The 16,809-nt window shown below is 35.8% G+C and overlaps 1 protein-coding gene across 1 annotated transcript in view; it reads right to left on the reverse strand.

Annotated features, from left to right (window-relative positions):
* Positions 1-11,138, reverse strand: part of KLHL4 (kelch like family member 4) — an 88,965-nt gene extending 77,827 nt beyond the window's left edge. The window contains exon 1 of the mRNA XM_062627454.1: positions 11,040-11,138. The gene's annotated coding sequence lies outside the window, so the exon portion shown is untranslated. The remainder of the gene's footprint in view (positions 1-11,039) is intronic.
* Between the last annotated feature and the right edge of the window lie 5,671 nt (positions 11,139-16,809).

The raw sequence follows: 16,809 nt of genomic DNA on the forward strand, positions 1-16,809 counted from the left end.
AACAAAACCAAATGAAAGACTGGCAAGTAAAGTAGCTTGGAGTACTAATATAAGAATTCCTGTTATATTTTTATGACTTTCAGCCAAATCCAAAGATTAATTCTATACACACTGTTAAAATGAATCAACTAGTAGAAATTTAATTGCAAATGTACTTTTAATGGAGAATATTGCAGCAGGCTTTAATATCGAACAAACAGTATTGCAAATTATTATCACAATAAATGGCAACAAAAAAAAAAAAAAAGATGTTTAAAGGTTCTGAAAAAAATACTAACTGTGAAGTGTCTGTGGATTGGCTAAGACAGTGAGAATGGCTTTTGTTGCTTTTGAGGAGTAGAAAGCCATTAATCCTCCATAGAGCCTAAAGCAGATAGAATTGTAGAGGCAGTATGTTTACCATGAGAGAAGGTCTTTAAATTTTAAGGTAAATTTAGTTTTTCATATTAAACTGTTTTGGTTCTGAGCATCATCTGTAGTTTATCTGGTGGTCAGCCTTGGTCAAGCCCCTTAGGGTTAAAATTCTGTATTGACCTTCCTGTCCTATAGGATGAATTGCTGTTTAAACAATAAATACTTTAAAAAATAGATTCCCTACCATGAGGGAAGAATGATTAAAAAAACTCAACAGCTATTGTTGGAATTTGGAAGCATTCGTTGCTATGGCTGTAATTAAAGCCATGAATGACAATCAAGCTTTTAGGCCAACTCATGCCATCGATAAAAAAAAACAACAAACAATTTATTCCAAAAACATTGTCTTCAGCACATTTTGTTGTTTATCAGAACAAATACTGATGTAAATGCTGTGTTGATTTTGTTAATTATATTTCCACCAATATACCAGACAACATTCTTTCAGAATATTAATTGCTTTATGCAAATTAGGGAAGGGGTTTAGAAATAACTTTGTTGCTGCAAACCAGTAATTTGTTCTGTAGTGTAATGAGATCCAGTTTCAACTGATTTGGGGATGATAATCCTAGTTACTATCATCATTAATCGATTCTTCAGAAGGGACTGAGGTTTGTAGTTCATGGTTCACAAGGTTTTTATTTTCAGATTTTCATACGGACCTTAGTCAAGAAATACTTAAAGGTTCCAGTCATAACCAATTCTCGTTCTTGCTTTCAGGCTTTTAGCAGTTTGGTACCCACAGGACTTGTTCTGTCTTGCTTGTCACTCCCTTTCCCATTCACACCATACACCAGTATCTTTTTCTTTTTCCATACCAAGATAGACAGGTGACAAAAACATAGTCTAGGGAACAGGTTTTTTTGCTCTCTGTGAAACAGTTTTTATTCAGTCACTGGGGCTTTCTGTAGGCATTCATCTAGGCATTCATTTAGCTCATCAAATTCATGATGAGAGGAGATTTTTATGGGTCCATTGCCATGCCTGTTCCCAGACCGAAGTATTCCTAAATGGCTTTAAGTTAAACATCAGCAGAAAATTACGGATTTTCTGTCCTTGAGCAGATTCTTTGCTGGGGTTATTTCTGGGATACTCCTGACTGAATAAAATTACTTTTGCCCTTCCTACTGTTCCTTCAATCTAAGAGTGCAAAAAAAACCCCAAAAAGCAGAAAGAAGCATATGCTAATCCTGACAATAGCACTAAGAGCACTAATAGTCCTAGAAATCCTGAAACCATCTTTCTTTGGGTGTCTTTCTGTCAATGAAGGCCTAGTAAAATAGATATATATTGCATTTTGAAAACGTTTTTCCCCCAAACTATTACAATAATGCTACAAAAATTATATAACTGAAAAGATAGAAGTAGAAGCCTATTCTCACACCTCTTAGGTTAATCATTGCCAGTTCAAAGGTGTATAAAGCTAGATGGATAATAATTTGTAGAGAAGTTGTTGCCAGGTTTATACTTCAACATGGTAATGATGTTTGTGTATAAGACTTGGTGGAAATTAAGTCTTTCTAATTAAACTTGGTTTGTTTGAATTATCCATGTTACATATTAATGTAATCAGTTAAGAAATAGGTCTACCAAGATGCTGAGAAAAAAATTGAAGAAAGTAGAAAATCCTTCAAAACAAGCTGCTGGGCAGCTGTTGTACTGCCTTCTGGAGACAGTGAGTTTGTGCAATGACTTTAGAAAACAGAAAGGTCTACTGAAGCATGAGACAGAAACTTCTGTTTGGCTTTTAAAAATAGGCAAGGTTGGTACAGAAGCCCTGACAGCTTACAGAAAAGCAGGGGCATGTTTTAAGGAAAAAAAGTCTCCAAGGAGCTGGATGAAGTTTAGAAGTTATTGTTATACTGATGCTTAACATCCTTTGCCAAAGCAAGGACAAGGGGACAGTTGGGTTGTGTTTACACCGTAAACATAGGAACAGCTGAAAGGGTGGATTTATTAGCTCAGCCATGAGCCGCTCACAGAGCTTTGTGCTCAGCATATTGTGTTGTGAGTTCAGCAGAACAGAGCACATTAATTCTCTGTGATGATAATGAACTCTCAGAGCAGGGCGAACAAGATGAGGGGAACCATGGGACAGACGGTAATGGTTTCATAAGTGTGCTGCCATTTCCTGGGTCTGTATTACGTTAAAAAAAAAAAGGTTGTTTCCAAACAGTGAGTTTTCTAAACTGAAGAAATCGGTTCAAACATAAGCCAGCTCTTTTGCTGTTACAATATAATAATAACAACAACCCTATTAGTCCCTCTTAAAATGCAGTTGTAACATTTATAAACCTATTGTGACTTCATTTTGTGACTAATGCTTCCCACAGCACGAAGAGTACTGACAGTCAATTAAAATGCTAAAGGAGAAATTAGCTATAGAAGCTGATGAACACAACAGATGAAAGACATGTAATTATTATTTCTTATCAAGGAAATACTGCTTTAAACAAAACATATTTAGGAGCATCATTGAGATTTTTACATGGAGGAAAAACTGTATAGGTTCCTTAAATGACTGACTTTTTATTTCTTAGAATTTCAAATAAGGCCTCCAACTGCTAGATTCCTCTTGGAAGCTAATTCTCCTTCAGCAATTAAGGAGCAGATACCACCAAATAGTTGTCAGTATCTATTCAAGCAATACAGGACTTAAATATCTCTCTTCTTCATGAAAATGTTTCCAGACTCTAAATTATAACAAGGAAGTAAATTTCATATAAAATAGATTCTTTCTACTTCTATATTTTAGTAAGTAAGGAAACAGCTATATTTTAATCCTTTTTCAGTTACTATCATTTTTATCTGACTTTTGGCTGCACAGAGCCAGATACCTGAGGCTGTTAAAGGACTGTGCAATTCACCTGCCAGAGTAACATATCAAGATAAATTTTCCAAATTCTAAGATGTGGCACTTTGCTGGTAAAACTTCTTGAACATAATTAATTGTTATTAATTATAATTACTACTTAATGGATAGATTAGAGGCTTGTTTGTTTTCTCTACCTTAGGCTCAATTTTTGGTTTTGTACAGTACATACTGAAAGGGAGACACTGTTCTCTAAAATACTGCTTGTAAGACTGGCATTAGTACTAGAGGCCTAGTTAAATACATTTTATACTACAAATAGCCTTAGTCTTGCTAAAGAGCTTTTAGTGGCTTAAAAAAAAAAAAACAAAACAATTTTAGGATGAGAATAAGTATCTAAGAATCTAGGATAATTGTTCGTAAAGCATTTGGCATCTTAAGTGGGTTACATCACAGCATGCCTCATGTATCTTATTTGCAGGAGATTTTATGTTAGTAGGAATAGAAATGGAGATAGATAGTAGTTTTAATTTCTGTGCCTTCCCAGTCTACCATAATGTCTTTATGTATAAGTCTTGAAAACGTTTGTGATTAAATAAATGAGCTCTTGCACTATGCACAGTTAAGAGATCTCAGTTTGTGTGCAGCTTTTCCAGTGCACTAAGGTCAGACTTCAAAAATTAATTATTTAAAGTCAGTATATTAAAAAATATCTGTCATCAAACTATCAGCAATTCCGCATTCATTTTCATGGCCTTTGTTTCTGACTATCTCAAATAATACTCCATAATGCATGAGGATTTAAAGGAACTCAGTTTTAAGCTTTTAACGGTCACATGCTTAGGATTTTTAGACAAATACTCAAGTTAGACTTCATAACTTAATTACTGAAATAACTTATTTGAAGCATGACCTGAGCTTACTTCCATATATGAATTTTATATGAAAGGATTAAGACTGGCCTTTGGAAAGCAATCCTAGTTCTCTCATTAAGACACCATTCCTTTTTGCTGGCTGCTTTGATCTCCTAGTCTTTAAAACCATGCAGCTTTTTCTTTCTTTAATAGAGGTTTTGTACTGGATATGTATTTAGGAAAACAAGTTATATATTCAAATTCATACTTAACATTTAGTGAAAAACTTTAATCCATATAAGAAGAATAAATAACCAAATATGAAGAAGGTAAAATAACTCAGAATAACAGAGTAAAAGATGAATAACAAATGCTGTGCTCCAAACACTAAAAATGTTGCTGTCAGCAAAGAACACCATTTCTGAAAGAGTACAGAAAACCATGTCTCAAAAAAACCCTCTGTACATTTTCTAAGGTTATGTAGAATTACTTCTTAGGTATTTTCTGCCTCTGCTCAACTTTACAGTATTTCTTCTTCTGAACACTGTCACATAGTTAGACACTCTCATCATCTCCATTCACTTCAGCCATACCAAATGGTTTACCATCATCAACAGTTAGTAAAACTCAGGTGTGCAGAAAACATTGGGTTTCTGTCCCAGCTCTTTACTTCTCTACTCCCCTGCAAGCTGCTTGTTCCTATTAAGGAGCATCTAGAAAGGAGGAAAGATTCTGCAAGACTGATGAAGAGAATGAGTCGAGTAAGTGGGGAAAGACAGTAAACTGCAAGTACTTCAGCCAGGCATGCTGAGGGAAGTGATGTCTGGAGTGATTTGGAATGACGAAGTTTTGAGCCAGTGGGGGGGGGAAAGAATTTGATAAAGTCTGACTGAAAAACAGTTAGTGGAATGCTAAGAAAAAGGAAGTGGTTTAACTAAATAATTAGGGAGAAGTAAATGAATAGATGTACCATGATTTTAACCTCACAAAGCATTCAAATGGGCTTCACCTGAATTCCCACTGAATAGTTATGCACAGAAAATGAAAATCACTTTGGTGACTTACTGATGTGTGGAGTAAATCAATATTCAAAGCAGAATGTGGACAAATTTCTTAATTTCTAAAAAGATACTTTTTCATTATGCTGACCAAAACAAGAATGGAAATTAAAATAGGATCTAATCATATTTCAAATTATATGAATAGGATATCCTCAGAGGTGCAAAAGTTCTTAGCCATCATAGATTATTTATCTGCTACATGTTACTTTGCATGCTGTAAGGCAGTATCTTTGACTATCACTAGCTCCTGTTTTATGAACGACAGCATACCATTTGTTTGCTGTATTACATGAGTAGCTTCAATATTGTCCTCATACCTCTAGAGACTTTATGTGTGCGATATCAGCTCTTGCAGGTTGATAACGGTGTCACGTGTTCTGTTCCATTTTGTCATAGTGTAATACAAGCTGTTACGCAAGATTTCCTGTCTGAGGCTTTTTAACACAGTACGTTTACTTTTTAATTCTAAGGATGCTGATACACCGAAATGAACCTCATAAGTGTTGACAGCATGAACAGTAGGCACAGGAAAGAAATTTTAAAAGTAACTGAGAGTATTGGATTATAATATATACATTTTTAGTACCTGAGTTTTTGCAAGACTTTTTTTGCAAAGTTTCTTAAACCCCTCAAACTAAAAGCTGAAATATTATTTGCATTGCAGTTTGCAAAATTTTCTCTTTGGATTTTGATGGGTCATGGGATAGGCTGACATTCCTTTGTATCTGACTGTGTCAGACAGTAAAGCCACAGTAAATCCTGTTGTACCAGGTTGACTGTGAGAGTCACAAACTGTTTTGCCCTCCCAAAAGTGACTGAACTGAGGTAGTTCAAAGAACAGGGAGAATGGTTCACTCTAGTAGAAACTTTGATCAGTCATTTCAACTTGCATCTAAAATGTGATATTGTCTTGTTCTTTTCTACAATATTGATAAACCAGACCTCTGATATGTGTCTCAGATAAGTCATAAAGAGATGTCTCCAAACCTCAGCCTGAACCATGAGATAACACATTGCTTTCCTCTGCAAGACTGCAAACCAGGTAGGCTGTTGGTTCTCTTATACAGTTCTTACACTTATAAAGGTATAAATAAATAGGAAAAAAAATCACTTCAGTCTTTTCAGAGAAAAACATTCTTGTCCCTAGTTTTGGTGAATGTGTGCCAGTGATTATTAAACATTGCTAATTGAAAATGTAATACGTATCTATTACAAAGTCATCTTTTTGCTGTTATAGTCATATGTCTTTTATTTTATTACAATTTCAATTTACCTGTTATTTCATATCTGACCCTACTTTGACAGAAAGGTTGGGGTAGATGGACTAGGGCCTCTAGAGGACCCTTCCAGCCTGAGTTACTCTGTGATTCTAAATTGTTACACACGTAACTGCAAGGATCCATACAATACAATCAGGGTTGCCCTGAGAAACAGGACCTGCAGGATTGCTGCAGTTGATGGAGTTTATCCTATTCTCACTGACTTTTGAATGAACTCATTTGTGAATATTGTTTAAAGTTTACAGAGATGCTTAAAAATGCTGTAATAATGCTTTATCTACTTGTTTTATTTGAACTTATCCAGCACTGGCTGTCTTTAAATTGAGTTACAGAGTAAAATTAGACCCTGCTCAGTTCAGAGAATGTCATGTATGCAAGAATTCCTAGAGTTTCATCAAAAGTAAGCAGTCTGCTGCCTTAAGATACTGATTTTTTTTTTTGGGGGGGGGGGGGTGCATATTTTTCCAGGTTATTTATAGCGCAGAGTTATTTGTAGTACAGACTCCAGAGTGTTTGAAAGAAGGTGCTATGTTGGATTTGCATGCAGGGAAAACTGACAGTGTCAGCCAGATTATCTACTGCTATAACAGATGCACATATATATTCTTTGGTAAGAGAAAGTGAGAAGGGTGCCAATTCTTCCATTCCATTGACCTTGTTCAGTGAGCCTGATCTCTAGATTATATTGTACCAATCATCATACTCTTGGATCTGGTTGTAAATATAATATGACATACAGACTTTGACGGAGCTAATTTCCCCTTCTGGGTATTTACACTTCAGTCTGTGGGCTAAATTTGGGGGCCTTTCTGTCTAAAAATTCTTTACACTGAATATGCAGTGTGGAGAGAGAGAGGAGGAAGAAACAAAACTCTTCCAAGGGATGGTGTTACTAGATATTATTATTCCTTGGAAATTTTCTATGCAATTTTGTAGTATCTTCAGCTAGCTAATGGAACAAAACTGACACTGTCTTATTATTTGACCAGATAATTACCTAGCATGTAGTAAACAAGGTTTTATGTAAATACTTTGTATTTTCTTAAAGGGAACAGAAATAGACAATCCTGCTACTTTCCTGAGCAAAATATTCAAATGTTGTACACTTTAGATTATGCAATTTTCTTTCTTGATATTGAAGTTAAATAATTGGATCCTGCCTCTTCTGGTTGTTTTGAATACTTGTTGTGTCAAACTTTTGAATAGAGCTGCTGAACATATAGTTACCCTAAGGATTATTTTATCTTCGTATATTCTGCGGCAAAGTAGGTACCGCTAAACTGTGTAAAATGGGTGTTGTGCAGTTTGATCCAGCATGAAGGGGTAGGATGCTATGAAAATTTAGCACCACCTAATGCTTTTAAAAATATTTTAGACACATCATTATAGGACAGCTGTAGGATAATCTCTTCTAAGGTGGTTTATTTAGTACCAGTATAGCATAGCACCATATTGTAAAGAGCTTATTTGAGAATTCACGTGTGTATTTTTTACAAAGATCACTCTTGTTTTCTGTGCTTCAGGGGTAGCTTGTTTTCTGTTGTCTAAAATGGACATTTGTGGATTCAGTTGTTTCACATTTCCTGACATCACTGCCTTTTTTGAGGCTCTTTTGCTAGACAGTCTATTTGACCCTATACAGGTTTAAATCAGTTATGTCTCATCAGAACAGACAAGAGTGTTAAGGAACCTTGCTTTGCACGGCTGCAATTGTGGTAACAGACAGTTTCCAAATGGAAAATGGTTAATTCCCCAAAAGTTACTTAGTTCTTGTATCTTAGTTCTGGAATCCTTCAGAGAATGGTCATATGAATACATAAGACTTACTAGATACAGTATTTGCAGAAATTGATACTTAAATTGTTGCATTATCTTGCTCTATGCTGAGTGCTTCCTGAAGGATATTTTTTGTTTTTTTTTTTTTACAGTAAAGCTCTAAGTACGAGTAAAGGCAGTATATTCTTGTTGCAGTCTGAAATTGTTCAGATTTTAACAAAAATAGTTAAATCTCTTAATTGTAGGACTAAAAAGCAGTAAATATTTAGGCTGGTTTTCAGTAGGTGGCATGATGTATCTACCAACAATTAATAGTAGAAATAATGGCCTGTTTAAAAATAAACAACCAGACTGGTGGTTCTTACAACTGAACCTAAAATTTCCAGTTAATCCATGCAGTGTTTACAGGAAGAGTAAGAGGATTGCAAACTTCCTCAACCCCTTGATAGTAGTCCCAAACTTATTCTCCAAGCCTGATCGCATGGGGGTCAGCACTACTGTGTAAGACAGTTAGACAAGATTAGTGCTTTTTATGGACACTGCCATCAAGGCAGTGGGTTTGTTTTTTTTAAACAAACTCTCCTAAAGAAATTTATCTGAATCTGATCTCCCACTTTACATAGACAGATGAATAGTTAGCTGTCATCACTACCTACATAGCTTTAAGATACCCAGTGTTAAAAAAAAATACAGAACTATCTAATTATATATAAATGTCATGAAACTTGGAAGCAGCTGGACGATTTTCTTCATGTATATGCCTTCTCCCTTTTTTAACTCCTTTCTCCCTGCAAAGTCAGACTTTTTATTTGTAATAAAAATGAAAAGTGCACTATGAAAATTAGTTCAGCATCCTTTTAATCTATAGATGTAGTAGAGCTGTGATACATGTTGGAAATACAAGCTGAGTGTGCACTTCAGAGCAGCTCTTGAGCTGCTCCTTGTGCTGCTTTCCAGGCACGCTTTGCTGCATCCTGCCTTCCGCATGCTTTATTGTGCATTGGAGTTTCCTCTCAAAGAAACAGTTGGAAAATAAGCCAGTACTATAATACTCTAGTCAGTCCCTCAGTGTGTGCAGTGGGCAGGTTCAGGGCTGCAGGGCCCTCAGTTCTGCTTTTGAGGTGCCGCCAGGATGTGCGTCTTGGAGCCAAGGCTGCCGAGCTCACTGCAGAGTGCCCACGCCCTGCAGAATTAGTGTATACGCAGGGAGCTGGCTGTACGACTCAAGGTCCCCCACAGTAATCCCAGTGTTGTGAGGTGAAGCATAATGAATTACAGAAATGAACACAAAGCTGCTGAGAACATCTTTAATGCTGGGATTGATGATGTGATCATATTTCCCAAATAATTTATGTAATTTCTTTGTCCTTTTCTCTTTCAACAAAACCAGGCTTAAAATGCTTCTGGGCCCTGCTCTTCAGTTCTGTTGTATTCTCAGTGTTCTACTGTCAACGTTCATCTGCATCAGACATGGTCATTTTAGCATTTTTGATGTTGTCAGGTTTTGTGAATGAGATACTTTCAAACTATTTTTTCCTCACTGAGGGGATGATTTATAAAGATCCACTTCCTGCGTTCATGTATGATAAATTAAAGACTGCTTCAGAAATGTTGTAAGCATTCCAAGTGAGGAACACAAGGTAGTATAGTTTACACCAGAAAGTAGAGTGAGGGAAAAGATATGAATGGTGAAAAAAGAAGACAGGAGAGCAGGTATACAAAGACAAACACCCAGTTGAGTGTAAAATTGCAATCATGCTGATTATTTTCCTAACATATTGCCTCTTCCTGGCTTGCAATTTTTTTATGTACTCTTGATACCACACATTGTAGGACATAGGTTCATAGGTTTTATGAGCCTTTTGAGTGCAATTCAGAACAATGGGCCTAATTTAGTTGCCCTAAATCACCCTCTGGAGAAGACTCTCTTTTCCGCTGAGGCATCTAGAGAGTTTTGTTTCATATTATTGGTATTGGGAATTAAGCAGTGTGAATATTCCATATAATGTACTTCTCTTCCTTTCCCGCTGTGTTTTCAGATAAGCCTGTAAAGCATCTGTCAAACTGAGGCCATTATAATTCCAGTAATAATTTGTTGAATAAGAACTCAAGGATACCAGAGTCCGAAAGATAATGTAATTCTAATTGCAGCATCTGTGATTTCTAACATTGATTTTTACCTTTGAAAAATTTTAGGTTTGTGTGGTTTTTTCCAGGTTTTTGTTTTTAATCAAAGTTGAGAAGACAAGATAGGACTCAATAAAGGGTTTTTAGTATATTCCCACATATGAGGACTTAATCTTCTGTTTGTTTAACCGATAATATTAAGATAGAAGATACCAATAGTTAACTGTTAATAAGCATGCATTTTGTCTTCACTCATACACACAGCTTATTAAGCTGTAAGTAAGGCATTCTTGATATTTAATGCCTGCACTCTGGAGTATTTCAAGGTTAAAAATGCAAAGTTCAAAGCCCAGTCTTTTTGTCTACCCACATAGAAGTTCAGTCTTACATATGAGGAATATGTTTCCTCTTCTCTGCATCGGCTACCCAAAGGACTGCTCCACCCCTTGTCCTAACACTGACAGGCTCAGAGGTGACACCCTTTGCAGAGGTGTACTCTGCCTTTTTATGTAGAAAGACTCCCAGAAGATTTTGGATGACTCTTGTTTCTCTGCAGGCTTTAAAAAGCACCAAAAGTCAACTGTTATAGCATTTCTAAGATGTATTGTTTCCGTGATAAGCTTGTGTCTTTCCTATGAGTTATTCCAAAGGCTCAAATAATAAACATGCAAATGATATGTCAAGATAAGAATCAAATTAAGCTCTTTTATCCTACCTTTAAGAAGTTTGAATTGGAAGCAGCCAGCTTTCAGATAATGGCACAATGCTGCAAAAGGCTCTTGAGGTGTGGAAGGCTTTAAAATAAAAGAATTGCCAACACACGAGTATGTTTTCTCACATCTCAGTGACAGATTATTTCAGAGAACTCTCTAGCCCATTTCCTATTTCCTTTGCCCTTGGTCTGCCGAGTAATATTTGCATTTTTCCCTAAACCAGCATATCTCCTCTCTAGACGGAAATTTCTGATAAATGTTTTCCGTTGAACTTCCTTCAGCATCTACATTAAACAACGCCTTTGCCAAGGATCATTTCCTGAGGTCTCTACTTTCTGCTTTTTGAACAACATGTAGCCTCAAGATTGCATTGTGCCTACCTACTACCACTGTGTGTTACTTAGGATTACAGGAAATTTTCCAGTCTCTAGATCTAATTATTTCAGAAATTGCTCCAGCAATCATTACGTTCCTGTTCTGTCAGGGCTAACTAATTTGAATTCTATTTTAATTTAACTTTTAACTAATCCTCCAGTACTGAATGAAAAATCAGTGGCAGTTTTGGAATTAACAATGGAGATACTTAAACTGGAAAATGCTGAAACAGGATGTTGTCAGAAAATTCCACCTAATTTTTATTGCATGCTTCCAGTTTGCTTTGAAGAATGTTCTGTTGGGATACTATTACATCAAAATTTATCCAGTTAGTTTTGATCCCTTAAATACTACATCAGCTGTATAGATTTTAGTATTAGCATTCATGACTGAATTTCTCCAGGAGAATATGGTGGCACCCTTTCCTTGCTTCCTATGTGAGGCCTGTAACGGTGGTATGCTATGTACAGTACAGTGGAAGAGGTGGGATGGGTTCAGAAGCTGAGCTGATTTTATAGGGATGCTGGGGAAGGACTGTTCATTGGGGACTGCAGTGATAGGACAAGGGGTAACGGGTTAAAACTTAAACAGGGGAAGTTTAGATTGGATATAAGGAAGAAATACTTTCCTGTTAGGGTGGTGAGGCACTGGAATGGGTTGTCCAGGGAGGCTGTGAATGCTCCATCCCTGGCACTTCAAGACCATGTTGGATGAGGCCTTGGGTGATATGGTTTAGTGTGAGGTGTCCCTGCCCATGGCAGGGAGGTTGGAACTTGATGATCTCAAGGTCCTTTCCAACCCTAACTATTCTATGATTCTACGATTCTATGTATTTGGAATTAACATAGCCAGATGAGACAGGTAAATACAGCCTTGCATTTGATTCCTGCTTTCTGCAAAGCATATATCATTAAAGAAAAATAGCTAACCGCTGGTCACGCTCAGGGTGAGAGATACCTCAGTTTAAGTTTTCCAGACACAAAAATGAGCTATGAAAGCTTGCTGGAACTTAAAATTGGTTTGGTTTTGTTTTTTTCTTAAATTGCATCCAAAAGCGTAGAGAAATGAGGAATCTCTCTTCTCATCCTTCAATGTATATACTGAATTTTACAGCAGAAAAATGCTGGAAATCAACATGGCTGGCTCTGTGGTCTCTCCCTTCAATAATCATTTCTTTAAATGTGGAGATTATTTAAATGTTTCTTGCAAGTCAGGAGCCAGTAGTGATAATAAAGAATGAAAACTTCTGTAAATACTTGAAAAAATAAAGTTTTTAATCACGTGGAATAGAATGAAGAATCCAGCAGATACTTAGATTCCTTACTTCCTCTTGCTTGAGCATCAAAAAATCAGTAACATAAATCCTTTCTTATTTTTTCTGTTAAGATTCCATAAATTACTGAGTTTTGGAATTGAGATTTAGATATCTAAATTCTGCTGATTTTTATTCAAAGTTTTGTTTTCAAAAATATATGGAAATTTAGATTCTGCTTTCCATCATTTGATTTCACCATTGTCTCCAAGCAGAATAGACTCACCTTTTAGAAGGTATATTTTGGGGCTTTATTTTTGTCTTCATGTTTGCTAGGAAAAAGTAAGATTTTGAATTTTGACTTAAGGGATCCTTATTTGGATTAAACCCACATTCATTGTTGTGAGAAAACCTTGAGGAAAAGTTAAAATCTTGGTAGAACATGAAGCTTTCTGTCAGAGAAGCATTTGCACATTACACTGCAGTTCAGAATATTGTGATGACATATGTGTCTGGGGGAGTTAGTTAGCAGTTAGCTAAAGTGGAAAATTTCATTGCATCCCTACTTATTCCTTTTATGAACACTCGTGTGCACTGGTGAGCTTTATAAAAGGTCACACAACCCCCTTGAAAGTGGAAAAAGATTCCTCATAGTTGGTGTGTCGTAGCTGGGAGAAGGAATCGGTATAGTCAGGACTGCGGCACTAAGGTCTGTGGCTTCCTACAGATCAGTGTGGAGCTCTGCACCTTGCTGAGACAGTCTGACTTCCTGAGCCTGATGTGTGTCAAAGGCTAGGTGTTCAGGTTATGAGCATGCCAACCATGGTGCCGTCTAGCATGGTATCTCTCTGACTGCTATGGTATCAGTCCTGAGCTGGCAGCACTAATCCCAGAGAAATTAACAAATTACCTGCCTCACGCCCCCCCAAAAAAGAAGAAAACCCAAATTTTATAAATAGTACTTGACTGTGCTGTAATATTCACCAAAAAGGCCTATCCTGAAAAGTTGTTTTTTTTTCTAGAAAAGAAGTAATGTCTTCAAAATAACTGATTTTCTTCTCCTAAATTTCTCTTCAGCTCATAACCGTGATTTGACTGCAGATGAATGGTACTCTGGTTCTCCATATGTTGCACATGTATTAGACTGTCATCAATAAATTTTATCATGAAACTTGCACCATGTTCCCCTACAGAAAAAATATGAAACATGCTCACTTTTAAGTGTGGTCTATGTGTATGTTTTTTATTGAAGTTTTGCAAAGAATTACACCTAGTGTAATGTACCTTAGCTCATGTTCCGATGCGTGTATTCCCCAAAACCGTTGTGGCAACTGTTAAAAAACCCTGTAGTGCTGGCTTACCAAGAATAATTTTTAAGTCATTGTAATTTATCTTGAAAGACTCTGTAATCAATAATATATAGCGCTGTGAGACTGGTGCTTTATTACCCTTTTTTATTCAAGTGTGGAAAGATAAAATATTGATTTTTGTTTGTTTTGTGTGCTGTAAAAACAAAGGAGAAATGTCATTCTTGAAATACCGGGGGTATATGCCCATTGTTTTATTGATTTTAAATTAAATAAAAGTTATGTAAGGCAATAGTTGAAATTGCTTTGGGGAAAAATAAATGCCATTGAAATGAAAAAAACAAAATTCAAGCAATACCATTGAAAATAATTTATAGCAAGTTCATCTCTCCAGCTGAGCTTTCAAAAAATCTTTTGCCATGAGATTCAAAGTCATATAGTATAGGTAAGACTGCAAAAACTTTAGCATCAATGCAGATTGACGCTACATAAAGGAACAGTACTGTTCTCTGTTTTGGTGGTTCACCATCTTTTGGGGTTTTTGTAATGTTTTTGATGACATTACTGTCGGATGTTGAGTTTGGAGGAAGCCACCAGCTTTACCTATAAAACCAGCAGAGGTGTTCCTGCTCCCTCATCTTCACAGCATACCAGCTACATGTTCCTCTTTGGTTGCCTATATTATTCCCTGCTGTTGTTCATTGTCTGTCTTTCATTATCTGTGCTACCAGAAGTTAGCTTTATCTTCTTGGGGTTTCTAAGTCTCCAGAAAGCTTTTGAGCTTGAAAATGGCAAGAAGCATTGCTATAATGTGATAATGATGTCACTATCTTTTGGCTTATTTCACTGCTAAGAAAACTAGCAAGTTTAAGCAAATTTTAGTCTTTCATAAAGGATATTTGTTTAAATACTTGGTGTCTTGTAGGACATTGCTTACGTTGAGGGGAAATAATCCTGTGTATGTAAGTATTAGGAATGTGATAAATAGAGATCAAGATAGCCTGAATGGAGAAGAGCATTTATTTTTAATGTTTAAGTTGACTCTTTTGTTGAAACACGAAATGAAAATTTTATCATGAATATTATCAATACTGTTCTTTCATAAAATAATTCTCTGAAAACTGTTTTCTGTTATTTCCTGTGTTGCTATTCAGATACATTTATAAACTTGCCCATCATCTTGGCATTTTAGATAAAAAAATATTTCCCAAAATGATTTTTTAACTTTAGTTAAATTTTTACATGTCCATCAAAATTGATAAAAAATTGAAAAACTTGCAATCACTTTATGCTTACATTCTGACAATCACTTTATGCTGCAAGGCAATGCAAGTGTAAGAATATTTGAAGGAGGACTTGAGTTACTAAGATAACATAAGGAGTGAGTTGAGAATTGCAGTCAGAGAAGGAAGGAAGTTTCAAGACAATCTGATGAGGAAAGAGATGAATTTTTCAGACAAAGGACACAGTGAAAGTATTATGTTGTGTGCAGGGAAATGGCTTCCTGGCTGTTATTATATTACTGTTACATTCAGAAAAATAGGTCTTCTTATATCATTATTAATAAATAGGTTCAAAGATAAGTCTGAGATCAGTCTAATCACAGTAACTTGTTGGATTGTGACTTTTCTGTTAATGAAAGAGGTATGCCCTTAAAGGCAAGGTGTTTACAGATGCCAGAATACCTGTTTATGTGTAAATAATCTAATTTATGAAACAGTAATAGTGATTATAAAACAAAATACTTTTCCCCACAGTTGTTTTATGTCTCAAAATCAAATCTGAGTGTTATTAGAATGTATCAAAGATATACAACCTGGTTGCATTTGTGGTGGGTGGAACCTGATTTACTTTTCAGTCTCGGTGTAACATCATTGCTGTGTTATGGCCTGTGTTGCAAAGTAGCATTTTACATGTAATAATTATCTTAGAGTATTGTGAAGCACAGTGAAACATGCAGCACAATAAGCTATCTTTTCTGCATTGGTGTTAAGCAGAATCTTACAGCTTATGATTTTTTTTTAGAATTAATGTTCCAGAAGCATGGATTTCTGCCATATTGCAGTGTGAATAAGCATTGGTGACAAAGGTTTTACCACTTATGAATGGGTAGAAATAATATTCTGGGAGTTCAGAGAATCAAATAATAAAAAGCAGAAAGTTATAAAATACCAAGTTCCTGTCATGTGAAAAATTTATTGTCTCTACAGCGACATGACTGGGTAAGCTGCCATGGCAACAACTGCAGAAGATACATTCCCCGATAAAATTTCCCCTAAACTGAAGCTACATTTAGGAAGTGTTTGCTTCAGAACTGTACTTTCTAAACATACAAATTTCAGTACCAGTCATCAACTTGCTTCAATTCCAACATAATAGAATGCTTTATGAATTTCTTTTGTGCTATTTCAGTTTGAGATTGTTTTCATATGGTCAAATTCTGATGAACATCCTGTTTAATTCTAAGGAATGCAATGGTTTAAATAAGGAAGAGACATTGTTTGATATTAATTTCAATAATAATTTCCTGCCATAGCGTCAGCTCCTATTTTACTGTCCAGTATCAACATTCAATTTGTCTAGCTAATTTTCTTACCTCTAATTACCTAATACTGACAGTGGTATTTAGTCGCTTGGCAACTTTGGCCCAAGTAATATGTAGTTGAATGGTATTCTTAAAATATAACACAGCAAAGTAACCTTACACATCTTTTTATTGGAAATGTATGAACACAAAGAGAATTTATTACTAGGTTTTAAACCTCTCTGTCTTGCATCAGAAATATTGCTATGCTTTGTGTGATCTTACTAATTTAGGCACTATCTGGTACCGTGGGC

The sequence above is a fragment of the Pezoporus occidentalis genome, unplaced genomic scaffold (genome assembly GCF_034315485.1).
Source record: "Pezoporus occidentalis ecotype Australia unplaced genomic scaffold, CSIRO_AGI_Poc_V1 ctg30, whole genome shotgun sequence".
NCBI classification, from domain to species: Eukaryota; Metazoa; Chordata; class Aves; order Psittaciformes; family Psittacidae; genus Pezoporus; species Pezoporus occidentalis.